The sequence below is a fragment of the Pongo abelii genome, chromosome 5, assembly GCF_028885655.2.
Source record: "Pongo abelii isolate AG06213 chromosome 5, NHGRI_mPonAbe1-v2.0_pri, whole genome shotgun sequence".
Taxonomy (NCBI): Eukaryota; Metazoa; Chordata; class Mammalia; order Primates; family Hominidae; genus Pongo; species Pongo abelii.
Window position 1 is genome coordinate 21,820,082 of NC_071990.2, and position 19,218 is coordinate 21,839,299.

The window sequence follows — 19,218 nt, forward strand, 5'->3', positions numbered from 1 at the left end:
GTTTAGAGATATGTAAGGACTTTGATTAGTGCCCATCTTGTGCCAGCTTATATTTCCAGTTTAGAGTCGGCAAAGGACAACATGTTACAGCATTGGTCTTAGATGAATGCTACCTAAAACCTGGATTTATTTATTTTTAACAATTAACTGAACTGTGACATCAACATCCATTCCCATTCTTTGGTCACAGTTTAGTCATTTGAGAAAGGGTTGAGAGGCTTTTTAGGAGAAAAATTCATGCACATGCAGAGTCTACTGTAACACAGAACCACCTCACATTGAGTTTTAAAGCTAAATGATCATTCCACGGTAATTATAATTAAGACCAGTATATTACAAAGAATCAGTTTACCAAAAAGAACTTTAAAAACCCTGAAGAACTAGGCCGGGTGCCTAGTTCACACCTGTAATCCCAGCACTTTGGGAGGCCAAGGCTGGCGGATCACCTGAGGTCAGGAGTTCGAGACCAGCCTGACCAACATGGTGAAACCCTATCTCTATTAAAAATACAAAATTATCTGGGCATGGTGGTGCATGCCTGAAATCCCAGCTATTTGGGAGACTGAGGCTGGAGAATAGCTTGAATCTGGGATTCTGGGAGGTGGAGGTTGCAGTAAGCCAAGATCATGCCATTAAACACCAGCCTGGGTAACAAGAGCAAAACTCTGTCTTAAAAAAAAAAGGCCAGCTGGGGACTGAGGAGCAATTTGGGGTTATTTCATCTTCTTGGGCTGGCAGAGTCTCTGGGCAACAGAGTTCATGCAGCTGGATTAAGGTTGCACCCTGTAGTTTCTCTTTCCACTTGGACAGAAATGGAGGTGTTGGGCCTATAATCTGGTCCTTGCCCAAAGCCAAGTTAGTGTTATGCAGTATTTCTGTTTTGAACACATTTGTCCTCATTTTCCCTTTTCTCTTCTTGCCCACTAGTAGGGAAAAAAATAATCAGAGGTACTTGCTTGGGTGGAGCCACTCTTTGATTGCAATGCCCCAGGGTTTTCTAGGTTAACAAATTGGAGCTTTCCAGCCGGCTGAGTAGGGGTGGGCTACAGCTTCTCTACCCTGCCTTCTCATATTCCTTTCCTTCCTTCCCACTCCAGAAGAGAAAGCAGAGGCCTGGTTGCTGAGTATGGAGGACATGCTGTTTTGGGGAGCCTAGGGACTGTTGACCACAGCTGTGTCTTTTTGTGGAGAGGAGTTTCAGCACATTCTTGGAAGGTGTGGGATGCAAAATATACACCTTTTAATAGAGTACTTTTATAACGTAGCCCTGTGTGCCTTAGAGCTCAGAAACACTGGGGAAGGAGGATGGGGTAGATGGACGTGAGGGTGAGGATGGGTGGGGAGGAGGCGTAAATCTCTTGGGCTCCATCAGGGCAGGAATCAACATCCCAGGAAGCAGAGACAAACCCTTTGGCTTCTGTCCTTGTGCTCCATGGGTGAATCAGAAAGGACCGTGGTCAGATATGTGGGAGTGCGGAAAGCCAGCCAGCCAGCACGATTCGCCTTGGAGGAATGACTTCTCAAGCTGCCGCCTCCTGCTTCTCTGCTGGGGGTGTGGAAGAAACAGTGTGGGATGTGGGCAGTTTTCTTCTGCAGTTTATTGAACAAACAGCTGCCCTCCTCCATTTCTCTCCCTCCCTTACCCCCAGCCCACCCCATCCTTCTTGCTGTGGCAGGATATAACCATGCTGTAAACTTTGGCAGTGGGAGAAGCTTGCCAATACTTTCTGAAACAGCAACTTTTTTTTTTTTGGCATGGAACTGTTAGTGCAAAGCTGGAAACAGAGTAAATAAAATTTGATCTAGTCATTCTAGAAATGATTTGTATCAGTCCAGAAAAGGGCCAGAGTCCAGTAGTTTGAATCTAAAAGAGCTGAACTAAGATAAGGTAAGGAGCCAGTTTTTTAACCTGGCAACCACATGCCCCAACTTGAAAGCCTGTTTGCTGCTTTTCTTTTGTTGTCATAACCTCTTGAACAGAATATGCCATTTGAAACGACAGTAAACGCTTCTCAGTGGATAAGTTTATGACCTAGTTTTTGACCAAGAGCACTTATGGGATTGAACTGCGCGGGGAAGAGCAAAGGACCTTGGACACCATTGGCCAGAAGTTCTGTGCAAACCAGGAGCTCGGGGCTCATTAGAAGCCGGAGACATTAAGCAGCAGCTGTTTTATGGTGTGAACTTTTGCACAGAGGATTTCAAGAGGCTAATGCTCCTCGGAAGTCTGTTTGCAAAGTGGTTCTTTCTTGGCTGTTGCTTCATCCTTCTTCAGAGGCCTATTTTCGCTCCGAGTGTGAGCATCTCATGCCAAACCCAGCTATGACCTTGTGGCTGCTGAGCTGCCCGCATGGCCTGACCCCACAGGTCTTGGGAGGGTGTGTGCAGCAGAGCTAAACCAGGAGGGAGGGTCTATCTCAGCTCTGCTGGCTCTGGGGCTGGTCGCACCCTGCAGACTTGGAGTTGAGGACCAGAAACGCAGGGGGATGTTACAAAAGGAGCGTGATCCTGCAGCCCCTTTCCTCTCTCATAAACTGGATGCTTGGCCCTCCATCCTCTCCCCAGCTTTTTTCGTGAACTCTTGCACCCACTGTCAGCCTTCCCCTCTGCACTCTATTAAATCTGGACTTGATTTCTTGTTCCGCTTAACATGGGAAGATATGTTTTTCAAGGAGAAGTATGAGAAATGAATTAAAATGTATCTACAGTTTACTAATGGTGGTATAGGCCTTAGAATATGGTTAACAAAATTTCTTCTTCCTTTCTTTTCTCTTCCTTCTTTCCTTCCTTCCTTTGAAATTGTTTTTCTTTTTATCCTCCCACTTGTATTTGCTTTTACAGTGAAACTACTCAACAAAGCATACTTAGATGTGTTTTAGAAAGAAAAATCATTCTCTCTAAAGAGCACTATTAAAGGCATGATGCAGTCTGGGATCCATGAGAATATAAAACACAGAATTTAAAGGGCCAAAGTTAATGTTAATTATCCATTAACATGATTAATATTAGTAATAAAACTTACTGAAATGATTGGGTCCCATTTTTATATTTCACATTTCTTTTTTAGGAATGTACATCTTGTATACCACAAAAGATACACCTATTTCTGTTCTTTTATCATTGGCACATGAAATCTATATGCAAAAAGATTTTTAAATGGGGGGAGGCAACATTCCTATCATCTAATGGAGAAATAATTATATACATGAAAGTGCATGAGAAAATAATTTTCAACATTACAGCTGTTTAGGCAGTTTTACATTTAAATTTACATTTAATTTACATTGGAAAATGTAAAAGGAAAATACAAGACTGCATGTGCAATATCATCTATGCAAAAGTACACTGTCGAGTGTTCAGAAGGAACCATGCCAGAGAGTTTATAGTAGTTGAATATGGATTATGAACAGTTACTTTTATTTTTAATTTTTTGGGGGACGTAATCTTGCTCTGTCACCCAGGCTAGAGTGCAGTGGTGCGATCTCAGCTCACTGCAGCCTCTGCCTCCTGGGTTCAAGTGATTCTCCTGCCTCAGCCTCCCGAGTAGCTGGGATTACAGGTGCCCACCACCACACCCGGCTAATTTTTGTATTTTTAGTAGAGATGGGATTTCACCATATTGGCCAGGCTGCTCTCAAACTCCTGACCTCAAGTGATCCACCCGCCTCGGCCTCCCAAAGTGCTGGGACTACAGGCGTGAGCTGCCGGGCCAGATTATGAGCATTTAAAATTGTTTTCTTTTTACATTCTCTTTCCTCAGTTTTCCACAATGAGCAAGCAAATCTTTTATAATTAGAACATCTAACCTTTATTAAAATACTTTAATAAGGATGAGAATATCTTCCTCTCTGTTCTACCTATTTTTGTGACATGGTTCCTATTAATATAGGAATTACAAAACTTCAAAAAGTTATTCTTGTTTTAGGTCTGTTCATATTTGCAAGGCTTTCAATTTTATGTATACCTCGCCCCACTTGGGGCCAGCCTGGAAGCTGTGGGTTTCCTCCCAGAGAGCTCTACTAAGAGAATAGGGCATTTCTTGCCTACTGTGGTAGGCTCCTTCATCTTCTCCTTTTTAAATAATTATTTTGCTGGGTGCAGGGGCTCACACCTGCAGTTTCAGCACTTTGGGAGGCTGAGGTAGGAGGATGGCTTGAGCCCAGGAGTTCTGGACCAGCCTGGGCAACATAGTGAGACCTTGTCTCTATTAAAACTTTTAAAATGGCCGGGCACAGTGGCTCATGCCTGTAATCCCAGCCAGCACTTTGGGAGGCCAAGGCGGGCAGATGACCTCAGGTCAGGAGTTCAAGACCAGCCTGACCAACATGGAGAAACCCCATCTCTACTAACAATACAAAAATTAGCACGGCATGGTGGCACATGCCTGTCATCCTAGCTACTTGGGAGGCTGAGGCAGGAGAATTGCTTGAACCCAGGAGGCAGAGGTTGCAGTGAGCGGAGATCACGCCATCGCACTCCAGCCTGGGCAACAAGAGTGAAATTCCATCTCAAAAAAAAAAAAAAAAAAAAAAAAAACATTAAAATTAGTTGAGCCTGGTGACACGTGCCTCTAGTTCCACCTACTCAGGAGGTTGAGGTGGGAACATTGCTTGAGTCCAGGAGGTTAAGGCTGCAGCGAGTCATGCTCACACGATTGCACTCCAGCCTGGGTACCAGAGAGACCCTGTCTCAAAAAATAAATAAGTAAATACATAAATAAAAATTAAATAAATAAATAAATCTCACTGCATTGCTCGGTGATTCTTTTTCTTTGACTTAAAGGACATGCGCTTTTACCCTGCTCACATTATGTTTCTGGTTTTTTTCCTTCTGGGATTTTCCTCTCACCCCATTGTGTTGTTTCTGCCTGTGTTCCTTTTTCCACCACTGAGGAGATGATCCCTGAATTACTTTATTGATGATGACTCACAATCAGGGAGCAACAAGTCACCAATAAAGTTAACAGTGCTGCTTAGGGCCCCCATTTGTGGCAATAAAATTTGCAACTAGGCATGAGAAATTTCAATTTGCAATACAGTGTTTTTAATTGTTCAGATACGTCTTTAAAATATAGTATGGCAAATTAAAGTCACTTATGAACTGCTGAGATTTTTCTTACCAAAAAAGGTGCTGCCTAGAAAGAACTTTTCAGCAGTGATGCTCAGTTGTTGGCTCAAACATTTGCAGTCTGAAATGATGAAACTGTGCTTGACACATAGTACAGAGGGACATGTTTCTTCCATATCTTGATTGAGAGAACCTTTGAACTGGAAGTGGCACCACCCAGGTTGGTGAATTGAGTAGATCCTTTAGGTACTGGTGCATTTTAGCCCTGGATCCACCTTTTCCTGTGCTACATAATGGAAATGAAATGAAATGAAAACTATTTGACTTTCCCTTGCTGCCTCCAGTTTTTTTTGTTTGTTTGTTTTTGAGACAGAGTCTCACTCTGTCACCCAGGCTGGAGTGCAGTGGCACAATCACAGCTCACTGCAGCCTCAACCGCCTGGCTCAGACAATCCTCCTCCCCGCCCCCCCCCCCCCTTTTTTTTTTAGACAGAGTCTTACTCTGTAACCCAGGCTGGAGTGCAGTGGCACGATATCGGCTCACCGCAACCTCCACCTCCCAGGTTCAAGCGATTCTCCTGCCTCAGCCTCTTGAGCAGCTGGGATTACAGGTGCCCGCCACCATGCCCGGCTAATTTTTGTATTTTTAGTAGAGACGGGGTTTCACCGTGTTGGGCAGGCTGGTCTCGCACTCCTGACCTCAGGTGATCCCCCTGCCTCTGCCTCCCAAAGTGCTGGGATTACAGGTGTGAACTAGGCACCCGGCCTTTTTTTTTTTTTTTTTTTTTTTTTAATTCTAAAAGCACACATATTAGAAATTAGAATCTTATGCTGGATGGACATCTCTCCCTTTTTTCCTGTTTTCCCAGTTTTCAAAGGTTAGGGGGAAAACAGTCTCCAGAGTTTTATGCTTTCTCAATTGATAACATGTGGTGGGATAGCATATAATATGTCATGTATATATTTCTGTTTCTTGCCTATATTTGCATTTCTTATTTTCTTCCTGTTCTGTCTTGGTATTTCCCTCCTTCTCCTACTCTATCCCTAAATCCTTTCCAGGGTGCATGTCAATAAATATCTGAAATTATTGCCTATTTGTGATGTCTTTCATTTTGTATCATGCTTTATAAGTTCAAAATTCTGTAACAGTGATCATCACTTGTTACTCTTGAATATATCAGTTATTTCCAAAGTATTCTTTGTTAGTGGATAATCAGTGAATGTCTGGGGCTGAATGAAGATATTCTGGGTAGAATATGCAGTAACTTTATACCTAAAAGGGAATTGTAGGAACACTGAATTACCAACTAAATAGCATAGCAAACCATCCGCTGAAATCTAACAAAAGTAGCTCATTTGGGGAGTGAGTTTTGGAGAGTCACTCTGCCTCTGTTCTGTAGATTGTGGCAAATAAACATGATATAGTATACATTGTGTGTGTGTGTGTGTGTGTGTGTAGGTGTAATACTATCTATTTGAAATGACAATGTAAAATGAGCAGGAGACCTTTTAAGACCAACAAGGAGCTTCCTTTTTCACTACTGATTCTCGTGTAGAAATAGAGCTTAGAGAATCTGTGATGAAAACACTGTGACCCAAGTTCACACTCTAAAGTCAGACTTCCAAAGTTCAGCCCTTGTCCTTGTGAATCACTTAACCTTTCTGTACCTTCGTTGCCTCGTCTGTACAATGGGAATGCTGCATAGGGCAATTGTAAATTCTCTACTCTGAATGCCATCCGGGTAAGTCCCACCTGACTGAACTTGTGGATCTTAGAGCTGACCTGTCCCACTGGAGGAAGACCTCAGAGACCATTCCCCATACAAAATTTGGCCTTGCCACTGTCTGTCTTGGCAAATTGTTTTAACCTCTCTGACTTCAGTGACTTCCCTTGTGAAATGAGATGATGGTGCTATGTGATCTTTTCCCTTAAACCTCAAGCCAAACGATAGGTCCAGGCATAAGTCCTGCTTTTTTTTTTGAGACGGAGTCTTGTCCTGTCGCCCAGGCTGAAATGCAGTGGCGTCATCTCGGCTCACCGCAGCCTCCTAAGTAGCTGGGATCACAGGCGCCTGCCACCACGCCCGGCTAATTTTTTTTGTACCTTTAGTAGAGACAAGTTTCACCATGTTGGCCAGGCTGGTCTCGAACTCCTGACCTCGTGATCCACCGCCTTGGCCTCCCAAAGTGCTGGGATCGCAGGTGTGAGACACTGTGCCTGGCCGTAAGTCCTGCTTTCTACATGAATAGCCCTGTTGAACCAGTGAGAGCGAGGGACAGGGACACATTGGGCATCTGCACTGTATGGGGTGTTACCTCATTGGCTTTCGCACTGCTACCGACTAGACAGGGGTGGGCAGTACACTGACATCTTTGATTCCGATCAACTTCATCCTTCTCATATCCTATCTAAGTGATTTACTTGCCAAAAGCAGAGGACATTTCTGGAAGAAAAATAATCCATTGTGGCTGGGCGCGAGCCGAGATCGCGCCACTGCACTCCAGCCTGGGCGACAGAGCGAGACTCCGTTTCAAAAAAAAAAAAAAAAAAAAAAAATCCATTGTAACATAAAAATAGAAACAACACCCAAGAGAGCTATTTGTGCTTGTTTTCCAGCAGGAAAACCTCGCTGCCTTCCCTGCTCATTCTCTCTCCAGTCCTTGAACCTTTTCTTTCCTTAAGACTTTTCCCCAGGTTGGACTTAATGATGGACTCCAGTGTTGGCATGGTTTTAGTTGGGTCTGCATACTCCGGTAAGGCAGAGAACAATGCTCAATATGTCCCAGCTTCCTGAGGCTGAAGGGCAACCCTCTAGCAGTGCACCTTGTGTCTGAGCTGTTTGTTGAGCTATACTTAATTTGTGTGTGTGTGTGTGTGTGTGTGCGCGCGCGTGCGCGCGCGTGACAGAGTTTAGCTCTTGTCACCCAGGCTGGAGTGCAATGGTGCGTTCTCGGCTCACTGCAACCTCAGCCTCCCTGGTTCAAGTCATTCTCCTGCCTCAGCCTCCTGAGTAGCTGGGATTACAGGCGCCCGGCTAATTTTTGTATTTTTCATAGAGACGGGGTTTCACCATGTTGGGTAGGCTGGTCTCCAACTCCTGACCTCAGGTGATTCACCCGTCTCGGCCTCCCAAAGTGCTGGGATTACAGGTGTGAGCCACCATGCCTGGCTGCTATACTTAATTTTTAAGGAAAGTAGTTGTTCATAAACACACAGAAAAGAGCAAAAAAATTTATTTCTTTTCGATCAAGTTGGTCTTGATCTTTCCATTCACATCTTTCTCGTGCAATACCTTAACTTGCCAGTAACGAGATAAAGAGCTGCAGTGGGGAGGGAGGAGATTTCCTCAGTCCACCTAAATTCGATCAGATTTTCTAACTTAAAGAATTGAAAAGCTCTATTGTGGTTTTTCAGAAGAAATTACGATGATATAATTTATGTTCAGAACCTTTTTTGAATCAATTCTTTTTTTTTTTTTTTTTTTTTGAGACAGAGTCTTGCTCTGTCACCCAGGCTGGAGTACGATGGCCCTATCTCGGCTGACTGCAGCCTCCACCTCCTGGGTTCAAGTGATTCTCCCGCCTAAGCCTTCTGAGTAACTGGGATTACAAGCACCTGCCATCATGCCTGGCCAATTTTTGTATTTTTAGTAGAGACGAGGTTTCTCTATGTTGGCCAGGCAGGTCTGGAACTCCTGACCTCAAGTGACCCACCCGCCTCAACCTCCCAAAGTGCTGGGATTAGAGGCATGAGCCACCGTGCCCGGCCTTGAATCAGTTATTTATCTGAGTGCTAGATTGTCTTTGGAAAAGAAGATTCTGTTTTTTTCTCATTTTTTTTCTGTAGCATCTTAGAACTGTAGCATGTGCAGAGTTGATGCTCAAGACATAATTAATGGGTTAATGGATAAATGAACATCTCCCTAAACCTTGTCTCCCCCTCTGTTTTATTATACTCTTGGCCAGTGCCATTGTTCTTGAAAATCTCTGCTGAAGCCAAGTGACTTGGTTTGCGATCTCTTGCACACAATATATTAGTTTTCAGTTTTTACTTTGCACAAAGTCTTCTCTCTGTCCAGGTTGCCCTCCTTCCCCCATTTAGTGTTTCACATTTGTAGTCATTGACAAAATCTAGCTCCATACTCAAACCTTCTTGTAGTCCTCAGCTTGTGGCCCTATCCACCTCGAGCTCCTCCTCACTCGGCAGCTCTCCATTTTTACCTTCATCATCAGCAGACACTGGACTGACTTGCTGTGTTTGGAGCACCCAGAAGCTGAGGTTTTATCCTTGGAAACGGAGGATCTTTATTATGATGGAGGATTCGGGAGTGTGGAATTTGAGTGTGTGGTGGAAGGAACAGTTCATCTTCTGGGACAGAACACCCGGGGCAGACAGATCCCGGAAAGTTGGGGCGGTGCTGGTGGCAGTCCCGACACTGTGCCTGCATTGATGGGTTCACATGTACCTGAGATTAAGCATCTTTCAGGATGACTTTTTCACAGGCCTTCTCCTTTCTCTGACACCAGTCATTAAGAGATTAGATTTCTTGAAATATCAGCAGTTGTTGGCCCCCTTGCTGAATAAAGCTCGGTAGCCTAAGGAGGAAGGGATTTCTGAATAGATTTTCAGCCCTGAAAAAATGCTGAGTTTTAAAAATAAACATTCATGGTGCAATGTACTCTTTTACCTCCTGCGAACGGGCATATGCTTTTCAAAAATGTAGTTGCAGTCAAGGGCATTTAGAGGTGTTTGTAAAGAGGAGGGGGAAAGAGAGAAAGAAAGAGGGAAAAAAAGATTCTTTTGTTTCTCCTCCTAGTTTGTGGCCATGACACAGTGTGATTTGAATACTCCAATTCTTATCATATATAAACCTTGTGTTGGGAAGGAATGGCTCAAATTGCTTCAAGATTTACACAGGGTTTTTTGTTTTTGTTTTTTTTGAGATGGAGTTTCGCTCTTGTCACCCAGGCTGGAGTGTAATGGCGCGATCTCGGCTCACTGCAACCTCTGCCTCCCGGGTTCAAGTGATTCTCCTGCCCCAGCCTCTGAGTAGCTGGGATTACAGGCGACCGCCACCATGCCTGGCTAATTTTTTGTATTTTTAGTAGAGATGTGGTTTTACCATGTTGGGCAGGCTGGTTTCGAACTCCTGACCTCAGGTGATCCCCCTGCCTCAGCCTCTCAAAATGCTAGGATTACAGGTGTGAACCACTGCACCCGGCCAGTTTTTTTGTTGTTGTTGTTTTGAGACAGAGTCTTGCCCTGTTGCCCAGGCTGGAGTGCAGTGGTGCAATCTCAGCTCACTGCAACCTTGTCTCCCAGGTTCAAGTGATTCTCCTGCCTCAGCCTCCCGAGTAGCTGGGATTATAGGCACGTGCCACCACGCCTGGCTGATTTTTGTATTTTTAGTAGAGACGGGGTTTCACCATATTGGCCAGGCTGGTCTCAAACTCCCAACTTCATGATCCGCCTGCCTCGGCCTCCCAACGTGCTGAGATTACAGGTGTGAGCCACTGTGCCCGGCCAGTTTTTGTTTTTTAAACCAATGTTTATACAAGAAGAGTTTGGAACTTATTCATGAATAAAGTCATTCTTTGGCCTGTTGTGTAGCAACAAGGAGTGCTGGATTTTATGGAAGATGGCTTGTGGTACTGAAGTATCAGGAGAAGGAATGAATAAGGGTGAAGATTCAAACTGGTAGTAACATCTAGAAGCAAACTAGGAGAAAATAACTTTATTTCATGAAGGGAAGGATATGACTATTGATGGGAGGGCTGTAGCCACCAATCTGAGAATACTTTAAAACAAAAACAGAGATAGAGCCTGGCACGAGCAGTTTAGGATCAAAATGAACAGTAGGCCCTAGAAATTTGTAACATTGATGTTATCTTCTCTATGAATCGTTGGTGGGGTCAAGAAATAATTTTCATCAGCATCTTGACATGTCTGGCCAATTAAGCAAACATGTCTCTGCAGTGTAAGCCTGTTAAGTGGAAAAGGTTGGGCCTACTGGGTATAATTGTAATTAAGAACAGCCCATCATCTCTCTTTTAATTTTACCAAAATAAATGCACATCCTAAGTAGAATAAAATCGTGGTTAAGAAAAGAAAAATGTTACATCTATATCAGTGTGTGGATTTCATAGGATTTTTTTCCTTTTTCTGTGGGACCTGAGACTCACTTGAAGTAACCTTGGCAGAAAGACCTTAGTTAGTCAGACTATAAAGGATATTTTGAGCTGGAATATAAAAAGCACATGTAATAATTAATGTAACAGCAGCTAAAAGTGCCTGAGGTCAGTAGTTGCTACATCTATATTGCATGTAAACAAAGTATTAGCCAAAATTACTTTCAGAGAGCCCTAATTACATCTGTTTTAATTTAATTGAGTTTGATTTAATGATACTTTTTATATGAATTTGCTTCATGGTTACTCTGTTGAATTTCCTTTCCCTGAGAAGAACCCATAACAGATTTTTTTTTCCCCAAATGATTTAGTTTGGTGACTTTGGATACAGCCAAAGCATTGTATCTTAACGGCATAGCATCTTCAAGTGGAAGAATGTACCAGATATAAAGTCAGTAATTTAAGCTGAATTAAAATTTTGTTTAGTTTTTAAAATATGAGATTTACATACAATGAACTACAAATATCTTATTGGTGTATTTGTGTGTGTGTGTGTGTGTTTTGTTTTTGTTTGTTTGTTTGTTTTTTGAGATGGAGTTTTGCTCTTGTTGCCCAGGCTGGAGTGCAATGGCGCGATCTTGGCTCACTGCAACTTCTGCTTCCCGGGTTCAAGCGATTCTCCTGCCTCATTCTCCTGAGTAGCTGGGATTACAGGCACCCATCACTACGACCGGCTACTTTTTTGTATTTTTAGTAGAGATGGGGTTTCACGATGTTGGCCAGGCTGGTCTCGAACCCCTGACCTCAGGTTATCCACCTGCCTTGGCCTCCCAAAGTGCTGGGATTACGGGCATGAGCCACTGCCCCAGCCAGTGCATTCCTTGAGTTTTGACACATGCACATCCTTGTGTCCCTGGGACTCCTATCATAATATGGAACATTGCCATCACCTAGCTAGTTTTTCCTTGCTCCATCCCATCAACCACTGCCTTACCACCTCCACAGGCAATGTGTTTTGTGTTTTTTTTGTTTGTTTTTTTGTTTTTCCCCATCATCCATTCGATTTGCCTGTTCTAGGGCTTCATGTAAATGAAGTCTCATAATCTCTACTCTTTTGTTTAAGGCTTCTTTCATGCGTAAGCTTAAATTTAATAGTTTTTCACAATGTGTGTAATGGAAGTTATATCATAAGAAGTGGTGTAGAAAAAAGAATGGTCCTGTTTCAAAGAAGAAAGAAGGTAACATTCATTGTTATTTTGAAATGACTAAAGTTGAAAATGTTTTTTATTGATCTATTTGCTAGTTAGAATTTTAATTGTGATAATTGTAGATTTACATCAGTTGAAGAAACAATGTAGCTTTACCTGGTCTCCCCTAGTGATAACATTTAGCAAAACTGTAGTACAATATCATAACTAGGATTGATATTGATGTAATCTACCAATCTTACTCAGATTTCCGTAGTTATACCTGTACTCATTTGCATGTGAGTGTGTGTGTGTATATTCAGTTGTGTGCCGTTTTATCACATATATAGGTTTGTGTATCTACCACTACCATAAAGATGCTGAACTATTACAGCATGGATCCCTCCTATTGTTTTTTTGTAGCTGTACCCAGTTTCTTCTCACCAGTCTCCTATCCTTATCCCTTGGAAACTACTTATTGGGTCTCCATTTCTAATAAACTTCATATATGTAAATAGAATCATATAGTTCATAATCTTTTGGAATTGGCTTTTTTTCTTTCTTTCTTTTTTTTTTTTTTTTTTTTTTTTTTTTGATGGAGTCTCACTCTATCACCCAGGCTGGTGTTCAGTGGCGCTTTCTCAGCTCACTGCAACCTCGGCCCTGCCCCAGGCTCAAGCCATTCTTCTGCCTCAGCCTCCTGAGTAGCTGGGACTATGGGCACCCATCACCACACCTGGCTAATTTTTTTTGTTTCTAGTAAAGACGGGGTTTTGCCATGATGGCCAGGCTGGTCTCAAACTCCTGACCTCAGATGATCCACCCACCTCGGCCTTCCAAAATGTTAGGATTACAGGTGTGAGCCACCACACCCGGCCTATTTTTTATTTTAACCATTCTGATAGATGTGAAGGAGTATTTTATTGTAGCTTTAAATTGTGTTTACCTGAGAGCTAATGATGTTGAACATCTTTTCTTGGCCATCCATATATCATCTTTGGTGAAGTGGCTATTCATGTCTTTTCCCCATTTTCTAATTGAAGTTTTAAAAATCTATGTTTAAAGCCGGGCACGGTGGCTCACGCCTGTAATCCCAGCACGTTGGGAGGCTGAGGCGGGTGGATCACCTGAGGTTGGGAGTTTGAGACCAGCCTGACCAATATGGAGAAACCCTGTCTCTACTAAAAATACAAAAAAAATTTAGCCGGGTATGGTGGCACATGCCTGTAATCCCAGCTACTTGGGAGGCTGAGGCAGGAGAATTGCTTGAACTTGGGTGGTGGAGGTTGCGGTGAGCCGAGATCATGCCATCGCACTCCAGCCTGCGTGACAAGAGAGAAACTCCATCTCAAAAAAAAAAAAAAAAAAAAAAATCTATGTTTAAAAGAAAGATTATGCAAAGCACAACCCAAGTAGCTATCAATAACATTTGAGAAGAGTATCTCAAAAAAGATCTCACTAGACTTGAGACATACTATTAGATAAATAAATTGAGCCAATTGATGGGTGTAGGTAGATGTTCTGCAACAAATGGGTGAAAAGAGGAACTGTCAACTTTTTGTGGAACCCACAGTTGTCTTGTCAATAGCTTGGGCTTCCAGTTGTTCCCACTTTCCCAGGTTCTGTGCTCTTCCTCTCTTCTGCCATAGACCTTCTATTCTTTCCATTCCTTTTATTTTTCTTTTTTCTTTTCCAAGACGGAGTTTCGCTTTTGTTGCCCAGCATGAAGTACAATGGTGCAATTTCGGCTCACTGCAACCTCCGCCTCCTGGGTTCAGGCGATTCTCCTTCTTCAGCCTCACTAGTAGCTGGGATTACAGGTGTGCACCACCATACCCAGCTAATTTTTACATCTTTAATAGAGATGGGTTTTCACCATGTTGGTCAGGCTGGTCTTGAACTCCTGACCTCAGGTGATCCACCTGCCCCAGCCTCCCGAAGTGCTGGGATTACAGGCATGAGCCGCTGCACCTGGCTCCATTCCTTTTCTCTGCGACAAACCTGCATGGTGATAGGTCCACTCCCTTGACTAGTTTAATTCTGAAGCTTATTGATCCTCAAACAGATCTTGTGGACCAAATTATTCTATTTTTCTGTAGAGCCTGGCGATTTGAGATCATCTATCTGCACAGTTTTGTAGTGTTTGCTTCCATCACTCAAGAGTAAGAGAATATGTCAGAGTTATCTTGATGGAGGGATGAGAGAGAAACAGTTTGGAGACAGAGCAGAAAACCTTTCTAGTGTACTTGGTAATGAGTTTACTGCAGACTGACATATAGAGGACATCAGGGCATTTCCTTAGATGATGCATTTCTGTCCAAGTAATAGGGTGCACAGGAGCCCAAGGCTTAAAGACAAAATAACCTGAATTTGTGTCCTTGTTCTGCCCTTACTTAGTGACACTGGGCAGATTACCTAACCTCTCTGAGTCTCCACTTAATTATTTGTGAAAATGTAGTGATACTTCCCATACTACCCACCACAGTGGGTTACTGCAAAGATCAAATGGGATAATGTAATGCACTTGTCAGTGATAAAGCTCTATACAAATGTAGAGAGTATGTTTGTAATAATTATATTCCTCCTCCCCACAAAAGCAAACACAACCTGGAAGAGAAACAGACATTTTCATAGAATGAGGTCAAATGATCACTATAAGTTTCTTGAAGGAGAGGAAAACCCCGAAGCATTATTATTATTATTTTTTTTTGAGACGGAGTCTCACTCTGTCACCCAGGCTGGAGTGCAATGGCATGGTCTCAGCTCACTGCAACCTCTGCCTCCTGGGTTCAAGTGGTTCTCCCACCTCAGCCTCCCTAGTAGCTGGGACTACAGGTGTGTGCCACCACACTCGGCTAATTTTTGTATTTTTTTTTTTTTTAGTAGAGATGGGGTTTCACTATGTTGGCTGCGCTGGTCTCGAACTCCTGACCTCGTGATCCACCCGCCTTGGCCTCCCAAAGTGCTGGGATTACAAGCCTGAGCCACCGTGCCCGGCACATTATTGTTTTCTTAGATGTGATTTTAATTTTGTTTGGTAGGCAATAAGCTGCTGAAATAATTAACCAGCAATAATTGCTCTTCAGTTAGGCTCTAATATGACCACTGACCAGAGCATCTAAGACACTTAAAATTGAGTTGCTTTAGGTGTATTCCATTCTTACCCATTTAAATTGTAGTTTTAAAGATGGGTTATGAGTTGACTTGCCAGTCAAAGCCTTGCTTGGGGTCGTATTTCTCTGAACTTTCATCTTTAATCATCAGCTAGATTAGCCTTCTGGTTGAGTATAGAAGCCAGAGAGACCTAGGTTTATACAAGGAATGCTGTTAACTGTGTGTGACCTTGGACCAAAGATTGGATCCCTCTCTTTATCAGTAATATGGACTCAAGTGAAATTGTTAATTTACCACCTACACTGTCAAATTATTTGGATATCTGCCTTTAAGTAGTAATGTTACAATATATAGTACACACAAGAGAGTTGGTATCCTTGTCTGTAAATTGAGAAGTTCACAGAAAAGGTTGATGGAGGTCTGATCAGGGGCGAAATTATTTTGTTCTAAAATATATCATTGGTAGCAAGCAGTTTAGGTTTGGATGAAACCAAAAGCCAGTTTGCATGTGTGCAGTTCTATACCCCAGGTCTTAGTTTGGGCAATGTACTTTTGTGACTTAGGATAATTATAAGGTCTCAAGGCTACTGTGAGGATCAGATGATACTAATTGTATGAGAAAATGCTTTGGAAATTGTAATGTTCTGTGCAAACTTTGTTGTCAGTTGTATAGACCGCATTGGAGGAGGTGGTGGTAGTAGAAAGGAAAGGATGTGTTTGTCAAGCTTGAAAACTTGTGTTTAGGAATATTTTCAGCTAGTTACTGGACAGTGCTTGTAAAAAAGATTTCTTAAAAATTTCCTTCTAGCCGGGTGCGGTGGCTCACACCTATAATCCCAGCACTTTGGGATGCCGAGGTGGGCGGATCACGAGGTTAGGAGATCGAGACCATCCTGACTAACACCATGAAACCCCGTCTCTACAAAAAAATATAAAAAATTAGCCAGGCGTGATGGTGCATGCCTGTAATCCCAGCTATTCGGGAGGCTGAGGCAGGAGAATCGCTTGAACCCAGGAGGCAGAGGTTGCAGTGGGCCGAGATCGCGCCATCGCACTCCAGCCTGGGTGACAGAGCGAGACTCTGTCTCAAAAAAAATAAAAAAATAAAAAAAAATTCCTTCTAGACTCCATGGATCTCACACTACTCCGCTCTTGGAACACACAGCCATGAATTGAATCACTGTCTACTTTACATTTTAGCAATTCAGTTTTATATGGTGACATTTACAAAATTGTCCCTTAAATCTGGGAGAGCCAATGCAATGACTTCAGATAGCACAATGGGGAGAATCTTAATGGAAACCCAGCCAATGATTAGATTAGGTGACAGGAAGGGGGTCAAATGGATTATGGGAAAATGAGGAAGGAAGTGAGTTGAGTCATTTTGCTTTTAGTTACAGTATATTTTTACAATTGATTCTGTGGGTGGTATGTTGTTTAATTCATTACAGCTTTCAAGGACCAATTTTAGATGAAAAGCATGAATGATTGAAGCTCTAACCAAACTCTAATCCTAGATACTAGAAAGCAATGACTTTTTAATGTCTTTTAATCTGAAATAGATTATGGCTTTTCTGTAGCTTTGGACTGTTCAAATGTTTATTTCCTTTAAAATACCAACGGCTTACTTCACCCTCTTTGCAAACTTCTAAAGGGGTTGCTTCCTGCCCTTTAATATAGGATATTGACTTTTTAAAGACTGTGCATGTTTTAAAGAGACTTACATTAGAAATTTGATGTCTGAAGCTCGTCACTCTTTTAAGAATTTAAACATTGTATCTGATTACAATTACAATGCATAACCTTTGTAAAACCTTATTACTTATGTTTATCTTACTTGCATCCAATGATATGTCAATTACTATATTCAGTCATTGCCCTGAAAAATAACTCTAAGGAATTTATTAAATGGTGCTTTTTCCTTGATTTCCACGTTGCGCCTTTTGTGGCTGATTTCATGTAGCCCTTTACATGGAAGTCAGGCTTGGGAGTGATCTTGGCCAGCTCTTGTGAGTGGGGCCAGGTGAAGGGTACATTCCTCTTTCTTTCCCTCTGCTTGCTTGGCGGCTTCTGGAGCAGGTTAGCCTCACAAGTTTCTTTTGTTCTTGCTCTAAAATTCGTGGATGTTCATTAATTCCCATGTGCTTAAGTAGCCTGCAGCTTTTTCTACTGACCAATGCGTGGTGGCCACTTTGAGAGGGAGGTTAATATTATTCTCATTTTTTGATTTAGTCTATAATTTGACTTTAAGTCTTCGGAGTAGATTTCTCTGTCCACCCTATTTAAAATAGCAATATTGTCCCTCCAATACTTTGTCATTCTCTATCCCTTTTACCCTGCCTTATTTTTCTTCGGAGCGCGTAAACGTATCTGATGTTATACTAAATATTTGTTTGCTGACTGGTTTACTGTTGGCCGGTCTCCTGGAATGTAAACATTGTAGGCAACGACTTTGACTCTGTTCATTCAGAAGAGCACTCAGCCTGGCAAATACACAAGTATTTGTTGGATTAATTAATTAATTAAATTTAATGCCATGAAACACACCAATCAAGGAGATAGATCCCCCTAAGGTTAAGCTTATTTCAAATTCTAAGTTTGGTATCTTTGAAACCTTGCTCCTTTCTCTCCGGCCTCAGTAACACTATCTTTTGTTGCATGAGAAAAAAAACTCCCGAAGAACATTATTTTGGGAGGAAGAGAGGCAAATGAATATGGGTGTCAGGTTATCAAGTAAATATTGGAACAATTTATAGCCTATGATTGGGAATGTTTATTTTGCTTAAATGTGTCTTTGGTCTGACCTTGCAGTTAGAGTTACTTAGGAAGTTGCCTAAATGTTAATGAATGTTTATGATGTGGACTATAAGCTGAAAGCACTTAAAATATAAATATTTAAGCCATATGTTAAAAAATAACCCGAGCATTTGCAGCTATTTTGGATTGTGGAGGGAAATTGCCTGATTTATTGATAGAGCTGGGAATTTGGAATCCTGGGTTCTAGTTCCATTCCTGCTTTTGGCAGCACTTCACAAAATGTCTATGTTTAATAAATGTTTAATAGGACAGTATTAATCGTTTAAAAAATAATATCTTTGTATCGCTTGGACTTTTTTTGTGCTCCAATTTCTCCAGCCTTTTTTTTTTTTGAGATGGAGTCTCGCTCTGTCGCCCAGGCTGGAGTGCGGTGGCAGGATCTTGGCTTACTGCAAGCTCTGCCTCCCGGGTTCAAGCAATTCTCTTGCCTCAGCTTCCTGAGTAGCTGGGATTACAGGTGCATGCCACCACGCCCGGCTAATTTTTGCATTTTTAGTAGAGACGGGATTTCACCATGTTGGCCAGGCTGGTCTCAAACCCCTGACCTCAAATGATCCACCCGCCTTGGCCTCCCAAAGTGCTGGGATTACAGGCATGAGCCACCTCGCCTGGCCCCAGTTTCTCCAACTTCATTGATATTTTGTTAGCTTGCTCCTCAGGGTTTTCTTTTAAAAAAAAAAAAAAAAAAAAGCCAGAAGTTTCCCGTGTGTGTGTGTGTGTGTGTGTATTTGCAGGGAGTTTGATTCCATCTTCTCATTAGTGCCTCATTAATACATTTTTCTGCCTCACATTTGTTTAAGCTTCACCTGAAAAAACAAACTAATGTCGTACTTAAAATATAGTATAACTGTACCTCATGTAGTAAACGTAATTTATAAAGAACCGAACTAGATGAATTTTGATG

At 42.3% G+C, this 19,218-nt stretch overlaps 1 protein-coding gene across 19 annotated transcripts in view; it reads left to right on the forward strand.

Annotated features, from left to right (window-relative positions):
• LOC134761654 (uncharacterized) overlaps positions 1-19,218 on the forward strand; it is a 985,940-nt gene that overhangs the window by 140,758 nt on the left and 825,964 nt on the right. The window contains exon 9 of one of the 19 annotated variants that reach the window (XR_010140595.1): positions 1,098-5,371. The exons of the other annotated variants lie outside the window; for them this stretch is intronic. The gene's annotated coding sequence lies outside the window, so the exon portion shown is untranslated. Of the gene's footprint in view, positions 1-1,097; positions 5,372-19,218 lie in introns of those variants that run through there. 19 annotated transcript variants of the gene reach the window in all.